The sequence below is a fragment of the Balaenoptera physalus genome, assembly GCF_965194825.1.
Source record: "Balaenoptera physalus genome assembly, chromosome: 10".
NCBI lineage: Eukaryota > Metazoa > Chordata > Mammalia > Artiodactyla > Balaenopteridae > Balaenoptera > Balaenoptera physalus.
This window is the reverse complement of record NC_138889.1, coordinates 74336127-74350586: the sequence shown is the minus strand read 5'-3', so window position 1 is coordinate 74350586 and position 14460 is coordinate 74336127. Positions and strand designations below refer to the sequence as shown.

The 14460-nt window shown below is 48.2% G+C and overlaps 1 protein-coding gene and 1 long non-coding RNA gene across 13 annotated transcripts in view; one reads left to right on the top strand and one right to left on the bottom strand.

Annotated features, from left to right (window-relative positions):
- Positions 1-14460, top strand: part of PLEKHA7 (pleckstrin homology domain containing A7) — a 210187-nt gene that overhangs the window by 23387 nt on the left and 172340 nt on the right. The window lies entirely within an intron of this gene.
- The window catches only part of LOC309667728, a 504177-nt gene continuing 496717 nt past the window's right edge, over positions 7001-14460 (bottom strand). Inside the window, exon 2 of the long non-coding RNA XR_014267923.1 lies at positions 7001-12538. This is a non-coding gene — a long non-coding RNA (uncharacterized lncRNA). The remainder of the gene's footprint in view (positions 12539-14460) is intronic.

Below are 14460 nucleotides of genomic sequence, written 5' to 3'. Positions count from 1 at the left end.
GTTTCATGTTTGGTAATTGCAATCATTGTTGCTTTTGTTGTGGTCATCCATGTACAATGCTTGGTGTCAGTCTATTTATCTCTTGTAAAAATAAAATGCAGTGTGTGTGTGTGTGTGTGTGTGTGTGTGTGTGAAAAAAAAAAAAAAAAAGAAAATCCTAAACTTTAAAAAAAAAAAAAAAAAAAAAAAAGAAAGGAGAGATCCAGGAAGCCTTCATGGAGGAAGTGACATGTGAGTAGGGCCTAGACAAAGATTTCATTATGCAGGGAAGGGGGCAAGGTCCTGGAGGAGTCAAAGGCGTGTGTGGGGTATAAATGACATGGAGGGAGAGAGTCAGATGCTGGGGTAGGTAGGGAGTCTCCTTATTGGGGTAGGGTGTTGCCTGCCAGCTGGAAGACTCTTCCCTTCCTGGCAATAGAGCACGAAGCTCTCTCATGGTTGAAAGGGACCCGGGTTTACTGCAGTTTGCTGGTGGAACATGGGGCAGGAAGAGGCAGGGTGAGAAGTTTTGGGGAGGCTGTTTTACATTCTTTTCATTTCTCAGATGAAGGTAAGGCCCAGATGGGAAGAGGGTTTCCTAGCAGGTTTAGGGTGAGCTGAGGTTAGAACCAACGCCTGACACCTTCTCCAGGTTTTCACCTTACTCCATGGATGAGTCAGCCGAGTTGCCATTTTTCCTGGTTCTGTCTCCCGGCAGGCTATTCCTCTTAAGAAGGTAAAGGAGGAGAGAGCAAAGTTGTATTTACCAAAGGGGCTGGTTGGGCAGGTCTCCTTGCTGAGGCCAGAGTCTTAGGTCAAGGTCAATTGAGCTGGCTCCTGGTGGGTGGAGTCAGGCCCTGGCCGGCCCCCAGCTGGTGGACTTTTGGTTGGGGGTGACCACTGGTAGGGACTGAGGTTTTTCCAAGGCATTGCCCCTGAGAACAGTGGGCTGGAAAGATTACAGCCCACACATTCTTTCTCAGGAGATTAGGACCGTGGGAGATTATGGGATACACAGGAGGCTGTAGGGATGCCTGTAAATTTCCCATTTGGGGCAATTAATTTGACGGATTGTAAAACAGCTCACTACTTCCTCTCCCCCTCCCTGGGCTGGAGTGGGCAGTCAGACTGGCCGGAGAATGTCCTGAGAATGCTCTCCCCGGATTCCCGCACTGCCTGCTTGGGCCCCTTGTTAAAACCTTTCCTGGGGGCAGGGGCTGGGCATGTCCTTTTCCTGCCTCCCCTCTGGTACAAGGAAGAGCACACAGTAGGTGCTTTATAAAGTACCATACAGAGCTGGTATTTATCTGGTAGAGCCTTTCCAGGATGCTGTTAGGGGTGGGATGGGCTGGGGCCCATGGTGGCAGCTCGGTTTATAGATGGGGAAGCTGAGCTCCAGGGGTGAGGTAACCTGTCCAAGGTCACTCAGGTCATTGGTGATAGTTGGGATTGCAGCCAGGTTTCTCCACTCTTGGGCCAGGGTGTCTTCCCGGTTCTCGTGTGTTCAAAGTGCAAATGAAATAAATCGTGGGCATTTTTTCTGGTTTCTCTCCCTGACTTCCTCCTTGCCCCCAGCCAGTCACAGGAGTCCCTGCTTTGGTTTGTGTACAAGATGTGACATGGTTCTGCTCCCATCTCCCCCAAGCAGTTTTGCAGCATTCCTATGAGGGCTGTGATGGGGCTGCCCTTCTCCCGCATGCTCGCGGTGTTTTGTGGCTCATTTTGGCCATCTGCCTCCCCAGTGGGGTCTGGCACCTGTGGTTGGTGAAGGTTCCTGCACAGTGCCTTGCTCTGGTGCCTACTGAGGGCCCTGACGTCACCAGCTCAAACTTGGACTCGTGCAGTTGGTCCTGAATGGTTGTCCTGCTTTGGTCCTGTCCTCTCTCCAGGGGCCCAAAGACCTCATCCTAACGTGCCTCCAGATCAGGGCCTTCCAAGATGTTCTTTTTTTTTTTTTAATTTATTTATTTTATTTATTTTTGGCTGCATTGGGTCTTCGTTGCTGCGCACAGGCTTTCTCTAATTGCTGTGAGCAGGGGCCACTCTTCGTTGAGGTGAGTGGGCTTCTCATTGTGGTGGCTTCTCTTGTTGCGGAGCACGGGCTCTAGGCACGCAGGCTTCAGTAGTTGTGGCTCACGGGCTCTAGAGCGCAGCCTCAGTAGTTGTGGTGCACGGGCTTAGTTGCTCCGCGGCATGTGGGATCCTCCCAGAGCAGGGCTCGAACCCGTGTACCCTGCATTGGCAGGCGGATTCCCAACCACTGCGCCACCAGGGAAACCCCCAAGGTGTTCTTAACTTGGGGCTTCTATATATGTGATCTGTGTCCTATCGGATCACAGTGTTCGCCTTGGCCTGAGCACAACCCAACAACATCGTAGTGTTTGTAGCACTTTCTTCCTTCTGTGCCTTTGCTTTTGCAGTTCCCAGCACCAGCAATGCCCCCTTTCCATCCAGGTAACTCCGATGCATCCTTAAGACTCAGACATTCCCTCAGGAAACCTTCGCTGACCCGCCTCCACTGAGGCTTTGTGACATCCCTTTGTTGGTGCTTTCATTCATTTATTCATCAAGTATGTCATGAGAAGCTTTTATGAGCCTGCAGTGTTATAAGTGCTGGGGAGTACAGCAGTGAACGAAGCAAAGGTGTTTGTGCTCATGGAGCTTATATCCTAGCATCCTCTCCTGCTACCTATCACCTCAGTTTACACTAATGCTTCTCTGTCTCCACATTAACCTGTGAGTTCTCCTCATGTTTTATTCATTCATCTCTGTATTCTTAGCACTCAGCACAGTGTCTGTCAAAGAAAACCTTAAAAGTTAATGTTGAATAAATGAGGGAGTGAGCAGGCTTCCCACTTTCCTCTCCCTTCTAACCTGCCCGTATCTACTTATGTGCAGCCCTGCCACCCCCTGCCGCACTCTTCCCCCTCACTCTTCGGCACTGTATGTGCTGCTCACGTGACTGTCCTGCTTCATATTACTATTTGTGTCGACATCTCCCTCCTTCACCTGGTTATAGATTTCTTCAAGGCAAGGTCCATTTCTATTTCAATTTTTATGTACTTCTGCCCTTTCTCATATCCAGTAAAATGAAGAGCAGTATGTGAAGCGGTACATAAAGAAATAAAAATATGAGGACGGACCAAGGGCCTCGAAGTGGGTTGATTTATTCACAGATGTCTGGTGGGCACCTGCTGTGTGCCAGCCCTGGGCCAGGTGCTGGGCATTCCTAGGTGAATGGGGCAGAGGCATCTGCCTTGAGGAGCCCAGACGGAGGAAAATGTAGACAGGGTGAGGAGGTGCCCAGTCTGCTGGCACCCAGAATATTTGTGGTGTAGGGTGCCCCGACACTTCTTTTGGTCAAAGAAGATGGCATCACAGAGTTAAGGAGGGTGTCAGACAGGACTTTTTTTTTTTTTTTTTGAAGTATTGATTTATAATGGTGTGTTAGTTTCTGGTATACAGCAAAGTGATTCAGTTATACATATATATATTCTTTTCCATTACGGTTTATCACAAGATATTGAATATAGTTCCCTGTGCTATACAGTAGGACCTTGTTGTTTATCCATTCTATATATAATAGTTTCCATCTGCTAATCCCAAACTCCCAATCCATTCCTCCCCAACCGTTTCTCCCCCTTGACAACAAGTCTGTTCTCTATGTCTGTGGGTCTGTTTGTTTCGTAGATAAGTTCATTTGTGTCATATTTTAGATTCCACATATAAGTGATATTATATGGTATTTGTCTTTCTCTTTCTGACTTACTTCACTTAGTATGGTACTGTCTAGGTCCATCCATGTTGTTACACATGGCATTATTTCATTCTTCTATATGGCTGAGTAGTATTCCATTGTATATATATATATATTTATACCACATCTTCTTTATCTGTTCATCTGTCGATGGACATTTAGGTTGTTTCCTTCAGACAGGACTGGTTTTTAATCCCATCTTGTCCCTTGCTGACTGTTTTTTTTTTTTTTTTTTTTTTTTGGCTGTGTTGGATCTTCGTTTCTGTGCGAGGGCTTTTCTCTAGTTGCGGCGAGCAGGGGCCACACTTCATTGCGGTGCGCGGGCCTCTCACTGTTGTGGCCTCTCTTGTTGCGGAGCACAAGCTCCAGACGCGCAGGCTCAGTAGCTGTGGCTCACGGGCCTAGCCGCTCCGCGGCATGTGGGATCTTCCCAGACCAGGGCTCGAACCCGTGTCCCCTGCATTGGCAGGCGGATTCTTAACCACTGCGCCACCAGGGAAGCCCCCTTGCTGACTGTTTGACCTTGGACAAGTGAGTCAACTTTTCTGTTTCTGTTCTGAGCTTCTGTTTCCACATCTGTAATAGAGCTAGTAAGAACACCTACCTTGTAGGAGCGTTCATTCATTCATGAGCGTTTCTCCTCCCTCTCTCCACCCCCAAAATCTCAGGCCTTTATGGAGAGGTCTTGGGACACTAATGTGGTCTCTGATGCAGTTTATCCACTCACCCCGTACAGAGATCCCTTCAGCAGCAGTGCTGATCAAATTGCCTCTGATGGGTTCCTTTGAATAACAGGAAGAGCCTGCTACCTGACCAAGCAGCCCCTCCTTTAATTGTCACATCCTCACTGTTAGAAAGTTCCCTTTTAGGTTGAGTTGAAATCTTCTATGTCCTGACTTCCCTCATTGCTTTTAGTTCTGAAATACAGGGAGTTAGTTGTATTCTCTCTCACCCCTTTTATCCCCTACCCCTCGCTTCCTCCCAATTAGGAAAAAGTTTACTAGTGTCCCAAGAGGCTCTTTGTAGTTCTTCCTCTATTACTCAGAGTGATCGGCTAGTTGGGAAGGTGAAGGAAAGCTTTGTAGAGTACATGAAGTTGGAGTGGGGTCCTGAGGGTGAGGAGTTAGCCAGATGAGGAAGGGGAGAAAAGCCTTTAGGAGAAGGTAAGGCAGTGTCTTCTAATAGTATGTAGAGTCCAGGAACTCTAGGTAGTTCGTATCACAGGAGCAATAGGGAGTGTGTGTGTGTGTGTGTGTGTGCGCGGGGGGCGTCATAAGGGAGGTGAAGCCTGAGAGGTAGGCCAGAGCCAGAGCGTGAAGGGCCACCTGTGACCTGCCAAGGGTCACCAACCTGAAGTCAGAGGGCTACCTAGGAGAATGGGTTTTAAAAATGGGTTTATTGGGCGGCCCAGGTAGCACAGGTGTCACATTCTCCTAGAACTGATGAATGGGTTTCTGAGTACCTCAAACTGTCTTTCTTGCTCTTGTCTGGAGTTACTGATTAAACCTGTCCTTGGGACCTCTGTAGAGCAGAGCGGGGACAAGTCAGCACCTTGAATGTGCCAGTCACCCTTGACATCATGTTTCTGAGCTCAGCGCACTGGATGAGCCTGGCTTCAGGCCCTTGCCTCTGGAGCACCCCTTACCTGGGTTGGGGTGGAGGCGGGGACACTGTAACCATGGCCAGCGGCCGGCCTCAGCTTGCCTCTGTCCCAGAGTTGGCTGGACACACAGCCCTGTCTCTGCCCTGCAGGGTTTCTCTTTATGCAGGGAGCCTGCATGAACAGCGCCTGGACTCCGAGCCCTTGGCCAAACATTCCAGATTCTTCGGGCATAAAGATTTTTTGAAGGGGCCTGGGATCCTTCCAGGGAGGTTTATGCCCCACACAGATGGCTGTTTGTATCTGATTTTTATATATTCCCAAAGGTACTTTCCGAGCATCCTGGGGGAGGCCTGTCTCTCCCAGCCTGGCTGGCTCACTGGGAATCTTCTGGCAGACCCGCCGCGCACAGCCGGCCTAAGGAGCGTCCTCCCACCACCGTCTGTCCTTCCCCGGGGTCTTGGATGCTGAAGGTCCAAGGGTGGAGTGGGGTTTTTTGTTTTGTTTTTAAATAGGGCCAACGTGGGTAAACAGAGTGGTGTTTCTGGTGCTGTCTGAGGGCCAGGACCCCACATTCCGGTTCCATGACGACAGCCTGTTCCGTTGCCGCGTGTGGGCTGTGGGCAGCAGCAGCTTAGACAGGAACAATGGAGGCTCTGTTGAGATGCTGCTGCTGAGCTCTGGCAGAATGCATTTTAATTGAACACTTTCCACCCTGCAATCTAGGGGATCTGGTGGCCCACTCCTCCTCATTCCTTCATTTTCTCTTTGTGGCTCAAGAGCCAACTTATTGCAGCTCCTTTTTTCCCCTCTAATATTACCAGCCTCTTGTGGGAAAATGGTGTTTCCAGCCTGGGGTGTGGTTTGCATTTGGCTAACTTGGCGATGGTGAGAGAGAGGAGTGCTGGGGTGAGGGGCTGGAGGTGGCTGGGAGACATCCCTGTAACCCGGGCTGGAGTATCATCACAGGTGCTATATATAAGAAGCTCTTCCTCCCCTTGGACAGGGCTGCCTGGGACTTAGGAGGACTGGCTATAAAGTCAGACCAGCTGGGTTGGAATCCCAGTGGTAACACTTCCCATTCTGGGCCTCAGTTTCCTCATTTGCAAAATGGGGATAAGAATAGTGTCTAACTCACAGGATTGTTATGAGAATTAAATTAATTTAACATACATAATGTAATAAAGATAGTACCTGGCATATAGTAAATACCACAGAAATGCATTTATCATTATATTGTTATTTTATTTATTTTTTATTTTTTTAAAATTTATTTATTTATTTATTTATGGCTGCGTAGGGTCTTCATTGTGGTGTGCGGGCTCCTCACTGCAGTGGCTTCTCTTGCTGCGGAGCATGGGCTCTAGGCACGTGGGCTTCCGTAGTTATAGCAAGCGGGCTCAGTAGTTGTGGCTTGCAGGCTCTAGAGCGCAGGCTCAGCAGCTGTGGTGCATGGGCTTAGTTGCTCCGCGGCATGTGGGATCCTCCCGGACCAGGGCTTGAACCCGTGTCCCCTGCATTGGCAGGCGGATTCTTAACCACTGCGCCACCAGGGAAGCCCTATGTCATTTTAATATTGTGTTCTGATCATCATCAATATTGCATTCACCCTTCAAGGCTTCATCTGAGACTACAAGATGAACAGAGCAACATTCTTTCTAAAATGCAAATCTGATTTTGTCACTCCTTGGCTTAGAAAACCTAAGTGAGTCCCCATTGATCTCTCTGCACAAGGAGAAGGGAACTTTTGTTTATTGAAGGCCTACTGTGGCTAAGTCCTGGGCACTTGGTGCACCTCTACTCATTTAGATTAAGTCCAAAGTCTGTGTAAGACCCTTCATCAATTGTCTCTATCTTGCCTGTCTTTTCTCCCCTACCCCGCAAAACCAAGCCAAAGAAAAGCATAACTCTACCTCAGAGAACAGTTTTCCTCCCTGCTGTCTCATTGGCTTTCATCCTCCATGCCTTTGTGTACATTCTGCCGTCTGCCAGGAATGCCCTGTGGGTGGCGGCTGTGGTCCAGGGGAATAGACCACACCAGGGGAGAGTTTGGGAATTCCCTAACCACCATCCCCTGAGGACCCAGGCTGACTCTGGTTGAATCCTTGCGCCACCACTAACTGTGTGGCCCTAGACATGCCCTAAGAATAGCACCCGCCTCATAGGTTTCTTGCGAAAAGTTAATCCTCATAAAGCATTAGAACAATGTCTGATGTACTGTGAATGTTCAACACGTGTTAGCTGTTTCGGCCATTGCAACTCTTTCCAAAGGTCTGATACAGCATTTTTCTGTGTGGAGTATTTCTCTCTGTAGGCTCAGCACTGGACCGATTTCTTTGGAGGTAACAGGAATCGAAGACATACAGTGGATCAGGGAGGTCCCAGGGGTTCCTTGTCCTGCCTGGCACTTCCTGCCTTGCTTCAATCTGTCCCTGGCAGGATCCCTTGCTTCTCAGCCACTGACTTAGCTCATTGATGTAGCCACTCCTTGTGGTGGCAGCTGGGTAACAGACACAGGGTAGCCTCACAAGATGTAGAGACCCCATGTACACAGACTGCTTACGGATAGACCTGCCTGCCTGTGAATGGGATACTTGGTATCCGAATGGGAATTATTTATAGACAAAAAAAAAAATTGCTCTGATTTGAGATTATCCAGATAACCAATCTCTGGTCAAGAAGGGGAGAATGAATATGTCTTCCTTTCATGTTGCTGAGTTTATTAGGGCCAAGTTCTCAGAGACTTGAGTATTTTGCAAATACCTCTCATTGAAAACAATGATAATGATTGAAAGGCCTTAGAAAGAGAAAAGAATGGAAGATTTAATTTCAGGGAGCTATGGTGATGTATGGTTTGTGTCACCTCAGTTCTCTGATTATTGGGCTCAATAGTCAGGAGAGCTGGGGCTTTATCCTGGTTCTATCACTGACTGACTATGTGACCTTGAGCATACTGGCCTTAAATTCCATGTCTGTAAAGTGGGAGTAACCATCTAGCTTTGCCTGCCTCCCAGAGTTGTTTTCAGGAGTTAAAGATCACGTGCTCTTGTGCCTTCATATTTATTCATTTAACCAACCAACCTCTGTTAGATCTACTGTGTCCCAGAGCCAGGCATCTAAAGATGGATAGAATGTAGTCTCCTTCCTCGTGGAGCCCAGAGATGGAGGTGATGGTGGAGGGATGTGTGAGTGGATGGATATCGTGAACATGGCAGTCTGGCAAGTGCTTTGCTAGAAGCACCCAGCACGTATATTGGTACTCAACTCTGGGAGGTCAGGGGAGGCTTCCCAGAACTGGTGACACTTGAGTGGGGCAGAGATAAGAAAGGTAGGGGTATAAGGTAGAGGCGCCAGCTAGAGGCAGACACACCTTGGCATTGTAGGACTGTGCCAAGGGGTGAAGGTGGGGTAGTGGGCATGTGGGGGAGAGGCCGCACTGTGGACCAGGCAGGAGGTGGGCTAGGTGTTTTGGGGTTTCACCCTGAGGGTGTTGGCCTTGGGTAGAGTGACTTGAGGCAACAGAGCGCAGAATCTGGTCAGTAGTTTACAAACCTCATTCTGGTGTCCGTGTCAGGGCGTGACTTGACGAATGGCAGGGAGACCTGCTAGGGGACTGCTGTGATGATCTAAGTGAGAGATGATATGAGCCTGAACTGGGCACAGAGGAGGACACGAAGCACATTTGTGTGTGTATGTGTGTGAGTGCACGTTTATATGTTCTGGGAAAGGGTAAAACCCTCTGTATGCACATAGGATAGTTTTGTTGTTTAACGAGATAATCAAAAATACAGACACCCAGCAGTTCCATCACAGTGGCTCTATCCTTCCAGGGTAAGTAGACAAAATCGCAGAGGTTCATGTACAGGGATGTTCCTTGTAACCTTGTATGTAAGACTAGGAAATTGAAAACAACCTAGCTGTCCAACAGTTAGGTACCAGATAACTAAATTATGGAGCCATGCATCCCCAAAGTGATGCTGCGGGTCTTTTTTTCTGAACACAGCAAGGTACACACATATATCAACTGAAAGAACAGAAGAACACATGCACAGCATTTAGCCTGCTACCGCTTTGCCATTATTCTCCATGACTCGTCAGTGATGGTCAAGGTTGGGTTTGCTCTTTTTCCCTGTGTGTGACTTTCTGTCTTATGTTACTTGATAACTGTTTTGTGTCTGGGTCTCTGTGAACAAGGACCATGCCTTGTTCTTGCTCCCTTGTTTCCCTCAAGCAACAGGAGTAGGTGGCCGCTAATTACTGTAGAATTTAATTGAGGGATGTGAACAAAGGGCCTGTTATCAGCATTAAGTGATGTTAAGCTGTAGGCTGATTCTCCCTCATCCCCCTTTTTTTCTCCCTCCCTCTTACAAACAGAAACAGTGTATCTGGCCCATAAAGAAGCCTTTAAACTAAGGTTGTGTTAACAAAGACCTCTTCCAGAGACCTCCCTGCTTTGGGGGCAGGGGGTGGGTGAGAGTAAATTCAGGTTTTGTTTCCTGTCTTAGGGAGCCAACTAGAGGTGAGGGGAGATGAGGTTTCATGCACATCTGAGCCGGTGTGCTTTTGTTGGGGTGACAAAGGGGGAGAGGAAAGCTTTGCCTTACATCTACTGGGTGCTAGCACCTTATATTATCTTGTTTCGTCCTCACAGCAGCCTGAAGTGGAAGGAAAGTTTGCAGACAAGGATACCAAGGCTCAGAGAGGTTGAATAACTTGCTTAGTTTGCCCAGCTAGGAATTAGTAGAGCCAGGATTTGACTACAGGTCTGTCTGCCCTCAAGCCCCTGTGCTTTGCCTTAGGTGCCAGTGGTCCTAGAGCAGGGACTGGGCCACAGTCTGGGCAGTTAGGCACTGTTACCACGTTTGGCCTTGGATGCTGAGCGAAGGGTAGAAGGCTCTGAGTTTGGAGCAGCGTGAGGATTAACCAGTCAGGTGTGTATTTCATATCTGCTGTGTATGCAGCATGATGCTGAACCCTGAGGGGACACAAAGAGGCCAGGATGACACTGTCCTTGTCTACCATCTGGTTGAAGTCACTCTTTCTTACACGGAGAGCTACAGCAAGGGGTGGTGAGGGATGAATAGGGGCACAGAAAACAAGAGGTGGAGGAAGTCTGAAGAGGAGCAACCAGCAGGACTGAGCGGGTGGGGAGAAGAGGGGGAGGCGTGAGCAATGGTGTGAAGATGGCGGGTCTGGGCTGAAGTGGAGGTTTCTTGGAGGTGAGGAGTGAGTGGGAGCTTGGTTGGGAAGCAAGGAGGGTGGTGGGTTGGGAGGCCTTGGATGCTGGGCCGAGGAGCATCGCCTGATTCTCTGGGTCATGGGGAGCCGCTGAAGGCTGTTGGACGGGGAGTTGACATGGAGGGAAACAATTCTAGGGTGATGTACCTGGCCCTCCTGTAAAATGTGGGGTGATGGAGGCAGGGAGGAGGAGTTGCCTCACCTCTCTAGAATGTTTACTCATCTGCAAGAGTAATGATGGGAGGGGTGGGGATGCCCCAGCTGAGGTGGACTGGGGCTATCAGGTCTGCTTTGACATGGGTGTGTGATGGTCCTGACAGTAGAAGGAAACAGATAGCTGTGTGTGCACTGGTCCAGGGGGTGGGAGGGTTGTGACCGCATCCTGCCAGGTGCTCAGCTTAAGGAACGGTTGGTGTGCGTGTGTGCATCCATTCAACAATTATTTATTGAGTGTCTACCATGGCACTTGAGCTAGGCATATGGTAGTGAGTGAAACAGACTTGATCCTCTCCTTGGGTCTGGCTTTAAAAGTATATGTCATGTGAGAAAAAAAACATGACAGGGAAAAAAAAACGGAGCTGCTCTAAGAAGACAATGTGCTCCATAGCCTGGTTGTTCCACCAGAGTGAAAACATTGCTTCTCACTGCAGAGATGAGATCTTACAGAGGAAGCTCCTGGACGGAGCTTGCCCAGAGGGTGAGGTTTTAGACAGCAGCTCCCTTTTCTTAGAGGTGAGTTGAACAGTGGGGTCTCCCAGACATTGGGGGAATTCCTTAGAGCTATGCAGGACATTCTGTCCATCCTTGCTTCCCAGCGCTCCTGCCCAAACCACGCTGGCTCTTCTCTGGCTGAGCCTGTCTTTCCAGGCTGGTTTCTGCCCTTGGATCGGAGGAGGAGCTGGAGGAGAAAAAGGGGATAGGATGGACGTTAGAATGGAACAAGGAGAATACTTCAAACAGGACAAGCTCTGGAGGAACACTCTCACTTCCTCTGTGAAGCCCCAAATCAGGGATTCAGAGAGGCTTCGGCTGGGCTCAGATCTTCACCTTGCCTGTGGTTCGGTAACTCATTACCGAAGGCCTTGTTTCTGAAGGCCTAGGTGGTGGGGACCAAGATGTCACTCACTTCAGAAGGCCAGATACCTTGCCAAAATTCCAGAGGCTTTCCCTTGAGCCTTGGGGCTCTGGCCAAACAGACCCTGCTGTGGTTGCAGCCTCAGGTCCTCCTTGAGTACGGATGCCCCACCCGCTCAAGGGCTGGCCCCGGGGCCCAGGGAGGCAGCTGGCAGTGCAGCCCCCGCCCCAGGTGGGATGGGCCAGCCAACAAGCAGCTGTACTGCGCCTGTGAATAGAATGTGTCCTAGAATGGAGACCCACCCAACATACTTTGCTCGCGGGAGGACACAATTTTGGCTAGAAGCTTTAATGGTGGCAAAACTGGAGCTTTACTCCAAGCATTAAAAAAAATTACTTTTCGTATGATAAAGTTGTTCATGTTCATTGTTGTAAATTTAGACAATGTATATGAGCAACAGGAAGAGAGTAAAAATCTCTTGTAATCCTGTCACCCAGAGATAATCACTGTTAACATTTTGTTGTGTATCTATGTGTGTGTGTTTTAAGAAAACTAGGATAATACAGTTTAAAGTATTTTGTATTTTTTAAAAAAATAAATTTATTTATTTATTTATTTATTATTTTTAGCTGTGTTGGGTCTTTGTTTCTGTGTGAGGGCTTTCTCTAGTTGCGGCAAGTGGGGGCCACTCTTCATCGTGGTGCACGGGCCTCTCACTATCCTGGCCTCTCTTGTTGCGGAGCACAGGCTCCAGACGCGCAGGCTCAGTAATTGTGGCTCACGGGCCCAGTTGCTCTGCGGCATGTGGGATCTTCCCAGACCGGGGCTCGAACCCGTGTCCCCTGCATTGGCAGGCAGATTCTCAACCACTGCGCCACCAGGGAAGCCCCTATTTCGTATTTTTTAATAATGATATATATTCCATATCATTAATTAACATTTACCTCATCAGTTTTAATGGCTGCATAGTATGTCCTTATACAGTTGTATTGTGATTTACCTAACTAGTAATGGATGAGATTTTGGGGGGTTGTTTTCTAAAAGGGAGTATCTTTCTTGTGGTAGCTGATCATAAAATAAATACATGAATTAGAATCTCTGAGGCTGTGTCCCTGGCAGTGTTTTCTTTAAGCTCCCAGTGATTTTAATGTACAGCCAGGGCTGAGAACCATGTGGTGAGACCATAAACACTTAAGTTGGTTCTTTTACCCCAGGACTCAGCACAGTGCAGGGCATTTAGGAGATGCATGAAGAGAAACATCTCACTTCACCTCCATGCTGTCATCAGGTGAGTTTGAGGCTAGTGTGAAGGTGGTTGACCTGGGGGCTCCCTGCTACGGTCCCTGCTGAGTCTGATGTTTGTATGCTGGTGACCCTTTAACTGGGATTCCAGTCCCCACATCTCTTTACCTTGTGTGGAGATGATTGCTAATTTTGAACATTGCAGTCGATGTTTATGTGGCCAAAGCCCTTGCCCACCCAGAGGGAGGGAGGGGCTGGTGAGGACTAGAAGAGAGCAGATATGGGGCCTGGTAAGTGTCTGGAGGGATCAGAGGGAGACTGTGATATTCTTTACAGATCTCTGGTGCTTTTTAGGTCATAGGGTGCCTCAGACATGGGATCACCCAATCCTCCCATCCAGCCTATAGGGCAGATGGCCCAGGCAGTCTTATTCCTGTTTTATAGTTGGGGAAACGGAGGCTCTGAGAGGGTAGAGGGTCTTTGATTCAAAGGAGTGAGTCTTTGATTCAAAGGAGTGAGTCAGAGTTGGACCTCTCTCTTTTGACTATCAGTCTACTTTTTTTCCGCAAAACCATCTGGATCCGTGGATTTGCTAGAGACCTTGGGTTTATGCCTCTTTGGGAAACCCTTTGTTTTATTATAGCAAGGTGTATGGTTACTGGCCAGAAGGTTTCTAATTTTTCAGGCATTTATGAAAACTAGCTGCTGAGTGACAGCACATGTGTACTGATATGTTAATACCCATTCATCAGAATGTTTGGAGGTGTTTGGAAAACAAGGAGGTGATTTTAAAATATACCTATAACAGCATTTTTTCCTGGCTTCCAGAGAAACATTTTTAAAAACTTAAGATAGTCAACAGAACTTGGATAACTGACTGGAACCTGAGTGGTAATAGTAATAGTGGCTATGGTAGTAATAATGGCTTACATTTATTGAGTGCACACTACATTCTGGCACTTTGGAATACCTAAGCTCAAAGGGTTGCTGAGGAGATTATTTCTATTTCAGAAATCAAACCAAGGAAAAAAAACTTACCACTTCTTGGTTTTATGAGTCATGGTACCTTCATACAATGAATTGCTATGCATCTATTTAAAATGGTGCTGTAGGTCTTCCCTGGTGGCCCAGTGGTTAAGAATCCGCCTGCCAATGCAGGGGACACGGGTTCGAGCCCTGGTCGGGGAAGATCCCACATGCTGTGGAGCAACTAAGCCCGTGAGCCACAACTACTGAGCCTGCGCTCTAGAGCCCGGGAGCCACAACTACTGAAGCCCGCGCGCCTAGAGCCCGTGCTCTGCAACGAGAAGCCACCGCTCTGAGAAGCCCGTGCACCGCAACAATGAGTAGCCCCGCTCTCAGCAACTAGAGAAAACCTGCGTGCAGCAGCGAAGACCCAGTGCAGCCAAAAATTAAATAAATGAATAAATAAATTTATTTTTAAAATAAATAAATAAATAAATAAATAAAATGGTGCTGTAAAATATCCACCAGTGATATGGAAAATGTTCCCTGTGCCCTAGTAGATAAAAGAAAATTATGAAATATGTTGGCATCTGGAGGTTCTCA